The 12,760-nt window shown below is 49.4% G+C and overlaps 1 protein-coding gene across 4 annotated transcripts in view; it reads right to left on the bottom strand.

Moving 5' to 3' along the window:
- Window positions 1-12,760, bottom strand: part of MESR3 (misexpression suppressor of ras 3) — a 242,402-nt gene that overhangs the window by 73,132 nt on the left and 156,510 nt on the right. The gene's annotated exons all lie outside the window — the stretch shown is intronic.

The raw sequence follows: 12,760 nt of genomic DNA, 5'->3' as shown, positions 1-12,760 counted from the left end.
TTACGATACGCTCAGCAAGCGTCGTAAAATGCGCGCACGTGCAAGTTACACGGCGCCGAATGAAGGGAAGCCCATTGTACGCACGCAAGCAAGGCGAAAGAAGAACCCCGTTTCATCAACAAGGGCGCGTCCCTGTGGCGACCCTGTAGTGGCCACCCGCGATTCTGGAATTCAGGGGCGCACAGGGGACGTCGCGACAGGGAGAACGCCCTCGACTGTGGAACTGAAAAGGGTTTGTGCGCCTGAATGCCTTGCCACGCGTATAGACTCAACTCGACGCCTATAGTGAATGTGAAAAGAGCGCGCTGCATGCTGAGGTTGTCGCCAGTGACTCAAGGGTGGCACGATTACAGTGTGTATAATGTCCCGAACCGTCGCCTTACTAAATGCGCACCGTGGGGAACAGGGGGGGGGGGGGGGGTTGCCTTGGAAGGAAGCACTCGCAAGGGTCAGCTTACAGATGTTAAAATTGCTCCTAAAAAGTAACTCAGTTACGTAATTATTTACATTTCCGTAACGTTTCTGAAAGTAATACGATTTTACATTACTATTACTTTTTAAAAGAACTGACTAATATGACGTTGAAGTTACATCTTCAAGAAAAGTTGCTCATTCACGCAATTTATTCGTGTATACGCTCTATTTACAGCCCACATGAAATTTTCTGCATACTCGCAGATTAGCTTGCTTTGAATTTTCGTTTCCTCGGCCAACTTACCACGCCGCATGGGAAACGGAGGCAATCTCTATTTATACAAGAGAGATTGGGAAGCTAATGAGTTGGTTGGTTGGTCGAACTTCATTAAGAATCCTGACAATTTTCTTGAAAGCACTTGCTCGGGGCGATTCATTGCATGGATCAATAAATTACGAACCCACAAACATCATCCACTACTCATTTGCGGCTAGAATAATTACAGTAACTTCGTTACAGCGGATTCTTGGTGTCTCTCTTAAATCTAAAAAGTGGAAGAGGTGTGCGAGGTTGAACTTAACTGGAGCAGCCGAACCTCCGAAACCACACGCAGGATCGGTCCCACAACGACATCCATACTATTTGACGGCCCCTGCGGTACCGACCCAGTTTTGCTTTACAAGACGGCCAGCAGATGACGCGCAACACCACGGAGGGTAGAGAGAGATTAGGAAAGCCTCAGACTTCAAAAAATTCAAAGAAAAGAATAAGCGACGGCGGCGGCACAAGCCGAAAGTCGTGCATCGCACAGAAAGTGCGAAACGAGAACACCCCACGCGCCTTCGTGCACAGTACGGGTGATGCGCACTCGATGAAGCCGCATACGTCCATCTGGGTTTCAAGGTTAAGTGGCGACCCGGTGGACGATGTCGTAGGGACCCGCTAACTTCCTGCAGTACGTCTAATGCCGCCGGAGGCCGGGACCAGGGCAGCCTCCGCTAAGTACAGTATATGCATGCATCGTTTACGGACGGAGGGCAAGACCAGAACGGACGAACCCTCGAGGCACGTCGCGAACGGTCCGAGACTCGGCGACGAAAAGACAGAATGAGGGCCGATGTGCGCTCTTCTTTTTTTCTCCGCCGATAATAGAAGCCCCATGGACGTGCGCGCACGTGCCCTGAGAAGTGGGACGGTGGAGGATGGTAACATCGCGTACACGATAGGGCACCGAACTACGCACCGACGGAAACACAAAATGCGAAGCGCGCAAAAGTTCGACGGGCCATGCATGACTATAGAAAGGAGCGAGACTGCTTTTTTTTCTGTGCCCTATTTCGTCCCGTCTCGAGTCACCCAGTACTAACTAGCCAAACTATTTGCGCCAACCGTCCACTTACCCCCGCCTTTTTGAGATGCCAGCATACCCTTAATACTGTGTATGCTTGTATTATGCGTGCGTGAGCGGGTCTTTATGTTAGCTGTGTTATATATATTACATGCTTGCTTTTTTTCTTCATGCGAGACAGCCCTGTCGTAGAGTGCTTGCGGCCGCCTCGTGAGAAACCACTGCGGCGTGCTCCGTTTCAGTGTGGTGACAAACCCCGCGAAGGGGGATAGCCGATCCATATATACGCCACGCGGTATTGCTGCCACCACTGGGCAGTCAGTATATACCAGCGTCAACGCCAGCTGCTTCATATTGTCACGACGTCAAAACAGAAATCTTGCCGCAGAGATTGAGACACCAGAAGCAGGTCGATCTTTTTAATTAGAACGCGCCAGCGAGTCCTTCTTTTTCGTCCATTTGGTATAGTCTTTCGTGGCACATGCACAACTGCCATCGTCTTTCTTGAGCAAGCACGTGACAATATATTCCAGTGAGCCCACCATGCCGTTGGTAACACTTGGAAACACCGCGAGCAATGATTCGAAGGGTATAGTGTATATTGTTGGACGGTGGTGGAGTGGGTTTGTGATATCTTAATTGCGCACGCAGTGTATTCACCGTCAAGAGCAAAACTTCGTATACCCACGATGATAATAGGCGCGCGATGCCATCGCCATGTCTGAGCACTAAAGTAGGGCGCTAAAGCCGCGCTCGAGTTGTCAGGCTGCAACCTATACGTATAGGAGTAGTTATCCGACTGTACAGCAGCAAACAAAGGGGCCACCAGCCTTTACCTGGCGAACAGGGCGCACGAGCTTGAAGTGTACCGAGATCTTCGCATCTCTAAGGCGTACTCGTAGAGACGTGCCGAGGAAAGCGATAGAACCGGGAGGCATGCATGCAGCAGAGAAAAGCTAAAAGACAGTCGGTTCCACTGTGCGCGCAGTCTCCGAACGCGCCGCCGATGGATTCGCTTTTTTTGAATAGTCACGAAGCGAGCGGTCTGGAACCGGTGACCTCTGGCACCGCGCTCGCGTTGGCCTTCGCCGGGCGAATTCGTGCCGGCGGAGGACAACGTCGTTTCAGGGAAAGCCGCACACCGATCAGGTTTCGAGCACTGCGGGATACTAAGAAGGTGGCGCCGGTTCAAAGCGCGCCAGTCCCATTTTGTGGCCCTCAAGTAACGAGACACCCTGAAGGAGCTCCTAGCGATTGCGAAGGCGAGCGAAACAACAATGGTGGACCTGCGTCGTTAGTGCGTTGTTCGTGTTTTGTCACAACGATGTCCTTTGCCTGTCTGCCCTTTGTCCCTCGGTATAAGTACCGCTGCTCGAGCCAATGCACACGCTATATGAAGCAAGCAGCTCCGGTGAATACCGTTTTGTGTTCTTTTTCTCGCGTTGCGTCAGAATGCTCGTGCTCGTCTCTTTACATTGCTCGCATAAGCGCATGTGTGTAAACAAAGCGTGCTGCTTTTCAAGTATAGTGACGACTATACGAGGCTTGCGGGACGGATGCATGGAAAATGACCGCGGCTGCAGCGACTAACTGCACCGGTTGCGTCCAAAACAGGAACGGTGCCGTCACACCCTGACAAGCCGCGATGACAACACCGCCCGCAACTCCTGGCAGTAGACACAAAGCTGTGTCCACACACACTTGCAAAACGTAAAACGGTCGAAAGCCGAGCGAAAAAACAAAGGAATTTGTCTAAGCCCGTTCGTCAATCCTTTCATCTTTCCTGTAACTTTGCAAGTTATGGGGACCCGTCCTCACCACACTGCTAGCTAATTTGGCACCACTGCACATCTCCTGCTTAACAGGGAAAGCTCAAAGCTTTCCCACAGTCGGGTACATTGCACTTAATATCACCGAACATTTGTTCTAAACACACCACAGATTCACTATGACATAACATCAATGTTGTGGACCCCAGGTGGTCAAAATTTCCGGAGCCCTCCACTACGGCGTCTCTCATAATCATATCGTGGTTTTGGGACGTTAAACCCCACAAATCAATCAATCAAATCAATGTTGTGGAGTCGCTGTAGGGACGCTGACAAGATTTTCGACTTGACTGCGTCATGATTGGGGGGAGAGGGGGGGAGGTTCAATACTCTTGCGTATATGTGCATGTGTATATATACAGCTTAAAAACTGAGCGGCGCAGGGCGCGGGAAATGAAAATGGAAAACAACTGTGGAAGTCCCCGTTTTCCCCCCACAAATCGATCAATTTTGCACCTGTGTATACCACGCGCACGCATTCACAAGAGGGATATGTCTGTGTTCTTTCTTCCCGTATGCGCCCGTTCTGTACGCGCCCCACCATTCGAACAACACACGAAAGGGGTCATACGTTCGACCCCCCTCCCTTTTTTTCCATAGATGTAGGCGCATACGGTTACCGGGATATATAGTCCACCACACTTTGCCTGATATAGGTACTCATAACATATGTGACATTCTCATACATACAGGCGCTTACTGCACGTTTTAATCACCGGCATCGTCACCCTGACTACGCTTACCCCACGGTAAATGCCTTTCCCATGTTCCGCCAGTCAACGCGATCCTGTTTTTGCTGCGGCGACGTTATACCTGAACTTCATAAATCTCATCGAACCACCTACCTCTCTGTCTCCTCCTTTTCGCACGTTCGCCTTCTCTTAGAATCCAGTCAGTTATACCTTAACGACCCGGCGTTTATACTGCGTACACGTTAAGTTCCCGGCCCTTGTCGATTTCTTCTCGACTTCAAGTATGATGTCCTTAACGCTCTGCAGTTCTCCGAGTCATTCTGCCCTCCTCTTGTTCCTCATGCGCACACATATCATTTCGCTTCACGTCACCCGCGATGTGCCTTTAGTTGCAGGCTTTAGCTGCTATTAACGATTGAACACAAACAACGCCCTTCTACGGAAATCCACAAGACCACGCACACGTACGAAACAGGCGCCCGAGTCCACAAGGCTGACGCTCCGATGACGAGCGCGCAGCCGCGATAGCGTCGTCCAATGTTGTACGGCCGCATACCACAACAGCCACGGGATGCCGCGAATCACCGAGCGAGACAAATACGGAGCTGCGCGGCCCGCCACAGGAAGTGTCGCACATGCCCGCAGGTCACGATGAACGAGCGGTGAACGAGAGCTCCAGATCAATTACGAAACGACAGCGCGTTAACGCGTCAGTTACTCGCTTAACAAATGAGATACGACGAACCCGCAGGCCCACTGCATAACTTGAGGTCTGGTGGAACATGATGATTAGCGTACAGATAGCCAGCATCATTACCCTAACCAGCAGTGGAACGAAAGCCATACGACGACGAACCTGATGATCGGGACAGTTGGTAATCATCATATTAACAGAAAATCGTGCTGGTTGATAGCAATTCAACATAAAAAAAGAAGTTTCCTTTTCATGCATGTCTCTTTCTGCTCAAGCAATTTTCTTTTTCACCGATAAATTGAGTGTTGTAATTAAAACGGCGGCGCAAAAACACAAACAAGGCCGAGAAGCGGGATTAGAGGAACGTTAAATCTCCGACGTGTTATGCGATAACGAACACGTATACCTGTGAAGCCACAGTGTACATACATGGCACTTCGCAAATGTACACTTCCCTCACAAAATAAGTGATAGGGCGACCTTTAAGATAAAGCATCCATTGTAACTCGACTATAAGCAGTAGGCCAACATCTTCGTGTGAACTTGTTTGGAGAGCACAGTTAACCAAAACAGGCGGGTTTGTTACGTTTTTTTTAATTGATGAGATAGATGATTTTATAAAACGACCGGCATACAAGGAAGTGCACTGTGCACGCACAGATACACTCTTTAAGGAGTAACGTAAGAGGGCTATAAGAAGAATCATTCATAGCGGTGTATTCCGAGCACCGCAGAGTGTCACCGAGAAGTCACGAATGCCAGAGAAGCGCTCACAGGCACGCACATTAGAAGAAAAAAAAAAGCGCACACAAGAAGTGCTCTCGGGAAGTGAAAGTCACAAAGACACCACAGATACTTCGAGATCGGCGCTATGAATCCTCGTCGGTGTACTCGGGGCAGCGAAGCAAACAGTCAGCACGAAGTCGCAAAAGAAAGAAAGGATGGCAATTGCGCCACGTCGAGGGGATGACTCATGGTCCGGGTGATGGCGGTGGTGGTGTAACCTCCGCAGACCTTCGTACACAAACCCGTAGCATGCCAACGGGGAGGAGGACCCGCCCTCTCTGTAAGCGGTCCTCGCTGTTCATCGGGCGTGAAAGGCGACGGGAATGACGCGCATGCCAAGGTCAGGCGCTTACTTGCCGCCGACTGAGCGTACGATGTTTGTCTTCGACGAAAAGAATGGGAAAACAGGCCGCCTTGTTGGGCGACAGACCACAGCGGTGTCCCCTTGACGATGATGTACGCGTGGAGCGGGTCAGCTGTTTCTGTTCCTCTCACCCCCCCCCCATTTGAATTCTGTCACTTTTCCGACGAACGAAAGCTCAGCGGCAGTTAAATACGCAAATTGACGCGCAGTAGTGGAACAATAGTGGGTAATATGGTAAGTGTCACCGAGATAACCTTTGATACTGCAGTTAATCATGAACTCACCGGCTTTTGGAACATTTTTGCAAAGGAAGTTCGCAAGTCTACATAGACTACCCATGAATGCTTTGTGAAAAAAATTGTTTATGATGATTATAACCTTTTTTTAATTATGATTTTATTGAATACCGTTCTGTTAAGACTGTAACTGACCCGTTTTTTTTTTTAGTTTTACCACAGGACCGGAAGCCAGCCTTCTCAGGCTATAGGTCCAGACATGTGTATATGTGAGTTTGTGTGAAAAAAATAATAAAGCACTTCACTTTAAAAAAAGACGAATCTCTGCCCCCCCCACCCTTCCTATTGGGGGTGGGGGAGCTTCATCGCATCTACCCCCCCCCCCCCTATTATGTCAAAGTAAGGGAAAGACCTTGCACCCCCCTCCCCCTCCGTGCGCAAGCATATGTGGGTGCCTCGGATATTGAGCGTAAATTTCTTAGATCTAATGTCGCATGTAAACGTATAAGCGGCATCGGCTGCCTCCGCGCGTCATTCGGTCGTTACTTCGCCTAAATTATTGAACGTTAATAATATTGATGTATATGTGGGGTTTAACGTCCTAAAGCCACCATATCTGAGAGACGCCCTAGTGGAGGGATCCGGTAATTTCGACCCCCTGGGGTTCTTTAACGAGCATTAATAATATTCCTTTACAGGCAAGGTCAATTCAATGAACGAGCTACAGAGTCAAAGCAGCAACAGAAGCGCGAACGAGGCGATAACAAGTTTCATATCAATCAAGCCTATGTCACGTAAAAATTCTAGGCTGTCGTCGATGGATTTCAACGATGTCCCTTCTTAAGGTGAACGTGTTTTAGCGCGCCGCACTACGCTTGGGTGCAAAGAAGAATAGCTTAAGAAAAACGCACTCGAGATAACAGGCCCATGCAGAACAATTCGCATTGCGCGGATAAACAAATACGGTAGCCTGCAAGCCAACATATATACTCTTACGCCCCGAGTCTACGCAAAGTGTTCCTCAGATTGGCGGTTCGTCCTTTCCAACAGGCTTATCCATCGAGAGGCAACGCGCATTCCTCGAGCTTATCCCGAGGTCTTCACGCGAGGAGCTCACACAAGTGCGCCAATTGTACCACACTTGTAGTTTCTTCGCGCGGCTGCCGACCAAGCGCAGCTGTATATAGCGTGCACTCGCTTACGCGAAGAGTGCCACTCGACATAACGACTCGTCGAAACGAAACTGCTAACAAACACGCAGGTGCCGACCGCACGAGCACCCGCACACCTGTACTATCAGAGCTTCGGGTGTCTGGCGAGATAGAGAATCAAGGGAGAGCACCGACTCGTCAACTGAACTATATACAAAGATGCGATTGGTTCCATTGTGGGAGACCCCCGGCACGTACCGCTCGAGACGAGGTCGCAAAAGAAAGCACCGCCGGGCACGTACATGTTGACACGATTGATTCGCAACTGGGCCGCCCGCTTGAAAGTTCGCGTTCCGGCCTACTTGGGGCGGTAGGTAGGAATATGTGCGACCAGTTGAACCAATGGGGAAGCCTGTGACAGTGCAGGCATCGATAGTGACCGCTGCATTGTCGCGGCGCACAAGAGTCATTGAGTGAGCAGAGAGTAAATACCACTGCCTCTTGAAGCATTCCCCTACGATAACCCTCAAGGCAAAAGCCTTCGCAGCCTTCTCAGTTGATTGTAGTGATCATGTTTTCGCAGTGCTCCCGGACACCCACCTAAGCCAAGCAACGGTGTCATAGGTGACGCCATCACGCGACGTCACAAATGTCACCAATCTGTGATGTTATGATAATGCCATCTCATCACTTCTTTTAGCGTTTTATGGGGGCAAGTAAGGCTTTCGCCTTACAAGCAACTAAGTAGGTGCACAACAAACTTTCGACAGGTCAGTCCTTGACGAATAGGAATTATTTTCCGTCAGACAGGTTCTTGACCAACATAGATTATTTTCCGTTAATACACATTATTTTCCGTCAGCCCCCATCAAGGACTGTTTAAATCGACGTGTTCTCGTTTCTTTTTCTATTAGTCGACCTATATTATGGAAGACACGAAACGTCGTACATATTAACCCAACCGTTTGCACGCGTATGTACTTACGTAACACTGTTCGTTTAGTGAAGATATACAACACGGAGGTCAAGAGCCCAATATGGCGGCACTCAAACCCATCCGTAAAATAGCCTATTGGCTGCGTTTAAATCCACATTTTGCGCGAAAATGACGTCCGCATTAACTACCGACCTTACTATGCACGCACGGCCCCGACCAAGTCAACACATTGCCGAAACGCAGCCTGCGCAGTTTCAAACAGCCCGCCTCAGCCCCCGAAACAAGGCGTGCGCCAGCGCGGACCAGCGCAGCGCGCAAGCGTACCAACACCAGGGCGCGCGCTGTTCGCCTTCCCTCCTCGCGAGGCCCTCCTCGTGGAAGCATTCCGCTTCGCTCGGACACGCTCAAAAGAACCGCAACGCCGTCTCGTAGTAAGAGGCGTTACACGTTTGATCGATGACCGTATCCCGAATGGCGCCCCACAAAGGGCGACACGGCGTGGCGCTCGAGTTGTCTTTGATCTTCCATCGCACAGGCTCCGCGAACTGCTACATGTCTCCACGGGTAAGACGGCAGAGGGGGGCGTGATGAGGCAGCGTGCCGACGCTTCTGAGAGACACTGCGCGTTTAATTAGGCCCTGAATGCGCCGTATTTATAGGCGAGCTACGAAGACCACCCTAATAGGGCCTGATGACACCGTTTGGTAACGACCTCGGTGCCCTCAACGCGCGTGAACCCTGACGCTGCCCTGACTTATGTCAAGGTCGCCGCGAATGCGGAGCGCTGCCCTGCTTTCCATCGATGAAGGAACACCACAAAGCAGCGTCAAGTGACAACCTTGTGAAGCTCGGACTTGCGGGCCTTTGAGAACGCTTTCGACTTTTATACGGTGATACCACAATCAGGGGCGTAGGCAGAGATGTTTTTCGGGGGCAGAGGGGGGTGGGGGGGGGGGGGCTTCTTCATTTCGGGAAAGCGGGAACTCGCAATGCAGCGCTCATGTATATGAATAGTCCAACGTTGAGTACTCTGCTTTGTTGTGCTTTTCGCAGACGTGTCTGCCAGAGCATTGGAACTGACTGACTGCATTTACTGTGTTATTGTGATTTCTTTATTTTCGTATTTCCTTCTGAATTACTCAAAGCTGTCAGAATCCGAACTCAACTGAGTTTCCATTCGCAGGTGAACCACTCTCAAGCACTCACCCTACAGCCTTGTTAAAATCAGCTTAACGAAGACGGCTGAATCACTCGCCACGACATGACCGCGAATAACGTTCGACAAGGAATAAAATTTAACCGGTTTTGCATTTTCAGGCTCGTCTCCCTTCCATTTTGTGCGATTGCTGCACACAAATACGGCACAATGACACGTGATAAGTGATGGTGGGCGCAAAAAACGGTTCAACTTTAGTATCACGCAGAGGCACACACATATGTGCACATGACCCTAGTCATGGCAGCCGGAAGTAGTGCCTTCCCCGCATGGCCCGCAAGCTGTGCGGATAGCCGAAGCGTAGGCTGCGGGAGCACAGAGAGGGAGCTCGGAGGTGAATACCACCTATACATGCACGTCACGTCGGTCATGTATATAAAAGTAATCATGAGTTCACTACAGCATAGTTCGTCGTGGCACATAAATGTGCCGATGTTTATGTGCCCCTTACTACTGAAATGTTATGAATTTTTTCGTTCTTTCTACATAGTGGAAAATAACTTTTTCTAAACAATATGAAGAAGCCGCACTGCACATTCGTGACAGTGGCGTTTTAGTTTGCCACATTGTCATATAAACAGCGTGCCCCAGCTATCTTTAGCTAGAGTTTAGAAATATGTCGACACACGCAATTGTGACGCGACCAAATGCGTGTTGCTGACCGTTGCATGGAGTTTGTAGTTAGCAGAAAAACACTAATAATTAACAAATATAAAGTTCGAAACTGTCCAATCGGACGCTTTGCAAAGCGATCTACAACTTTTAATTGAAAATTTTTATCCATATTTGTTCCTTCAAAAGTTAGTTAATTAAACAATAATTAAGAAAAGAAAAAATAGTTTCGATAATAAATTCCTCGTTTCGATAATAAATTCAGCTGGACGTTTGTACCCGTCCGTCTCTGCTTCATCCATTGTCTAAATAATTTTACGCAAGAAGTAGTCGAACAGGACAGGTGCCTGTCCCGTTCCTGTTCCCGTGTTTTATGTTCGTCGGTTTTTCGAGCTTACTCTTTATAGCGCCAGAAGAGGTTGGCTTGCCGAGATAATCGGAACAACGCGACGGTTCTTCAATCTCCTGGCGGGATAATGACGAACCTCGCGTCCGAAAAGTCGGCGATGCCTGCCTAAGTCAGGGTCAAAGTTAATCCCTCGACGAGCGCCACGCGAGTGGCCGCCACGTTCCGGAAGATGACCTTAATCCGGTCAGCTATTTCTGAAATTTGGCGAGCGATAAGAAAGCATAATGGTATGCGAGTCAAAACAGACCCCTCCCCCGCCCTTCCCGAATATGCGACGTGACGGCGGCCACTCAAAGTTGCAGGTGCGTGCGCCAAATTTACAAGCCGCTGAATTCAAGTACACACACACAAAAAAAGATGCGTTAAAGCGTTCGATCTTGCTCTCTGGAGGAGGAGGGGGGGAGGGGCGTGTAAGAAGCACGCGTGGTATGCCGGCAACTTCTAAAACGTGTTCGAGATGACAGCCGGACGCAGAGCGCCGAAGCTGGTGTCCAGCGCTTTTAGTACTTTTGTTTAAAAGTTGGAATTCACGGTTCGACTCGTTAATAATTGATAACGAAGACAGTAGCCCAATGAAGTACAGACGAGCGTGAAAATGAGCGCGATATTAGAAACTTTGTTAACACTTGAAATAATCAAGTTGGAACTGTGAAGTATATGCCAATAAGTTTTTTTTTTTTTTTTGAGGGGCGAAGCTCCTTAGGGCATGAGTCATGTGTTTCCTGTATGTAATAGCAACCTCTCGTTTTAGTTCTTGGAATGTCAGCTGGATGGCGGTACTTGTATATGATGAAAAGATGCGAGATGGCGGTATACTTGGAGTGTTCACTAGATGTAGGACGGACGGACAAACTTATGCACGTACGGTCGGACAGACGCAGGGACGGACGCACAAATGGACGCACAGACAGATGGAGGGACACACAGAAAGACGGACGGACACAGGGACGGGCGAACGCACGGACGGACGGAGGCGTAGACGAACGGACGCTTCGTCCCACTAATCATCATGCACTCTGTGGATATGCTGCGAGTTTTTTTTTATATATAAATATACTTTCGATGTCATATTATCTAATTCCGGACAAAAAAAAACAAACACTTGCGTTCAACGCACGAAAATACACTGTTTTCAAGGGACGCTGGCTGTGGATAAAAAGGAAAACGTATTAGGACAATGAAACGCATTATACCAAGTCGAATCAACGGAGTTCCACAGAATAATTGAACAATGTAGCGTACAGCACGGCTAAGACCCTGGAAGCATGAAGGTGGGTCTGCACGAGGAGCTGTCTTTCGTTGAGACGCACAGAAACAAGTAGCACTCACTCTAAATTAACCTATACCTTCGGCTTCGTGAGCGCGCCGCACTGTATTGATCCGTGCAGCTGACCAATCAATGCAACCTCATCAAGTGTGAGGCCCACGGGACGGCTTTCGGGTCTCCCATAGTAGAGTACCAAGTACTCTAAATCGTTCCCCAGTTATAGGGGCGAAGCTCCATATGGCGTGGCTTGTGCGTCCCCGATGTGGATAACCACCCTCGTTAATTCTTGAATCGGCCATAGAGGGCGGTACTTGTACTAAACGCTGAAAATGAAAATCATACAACACTAGAGGGCGTTACTTGTAAAAAAGAAGGATTGGCGTCACACGTACAAAAGGAGAGAGACGATCGCGTGTTTTTCGGCAGTGCCGTACGCCACTCTACAGTACAATAAAAGCGCCGTTCTGGCGCGCGCGCACTTTCAAAGGCTAGGAGACGGAGAATGGACAAGGCTACTGAGCGGCGTGCGCGCAGGGCGGCAGCGCCAAGAAGACCCTGCAGTACGACAACGAGAGGTCGAAGCAGCGCGGCAGCGGCGTGCGGACCCAGCTTCGGCCCACTTGCCATCATACACCCCGTGAATATGCTGTCATTTTTATAAACACACTGCAGTCCAAAAGCTCGTTAACACGCCATAAGTAAGAGAACAGTTCAATGATTGAAGTACAACGACGTGAATGTACTTTAACGTCCTAAAACAACGGCATGACTACGACAGACGCCGTGAAGGAAGGCTCTGGAAAT

The sequence above is a fragment of the Rhipicephalus microplus genome, chromosome 8 (genome assembly GCF_043290135.1).
Source record: "Rhipicephalus microplus isolate Deutch F79 chromosome 8, USDA_Rmic, whole genome shotgun sequence".
NCBI classification, from domain to species: domain Eukaryota; kingdom Metazoa; phylum Arthropoda; class Arachnida; order Ixodida; family Ixodidae; genus Rhipicephalus; species Rhipicephalus microplus.
This window is presented reverse-complemented; position numbering and strand designations above follow the sequence as displayed.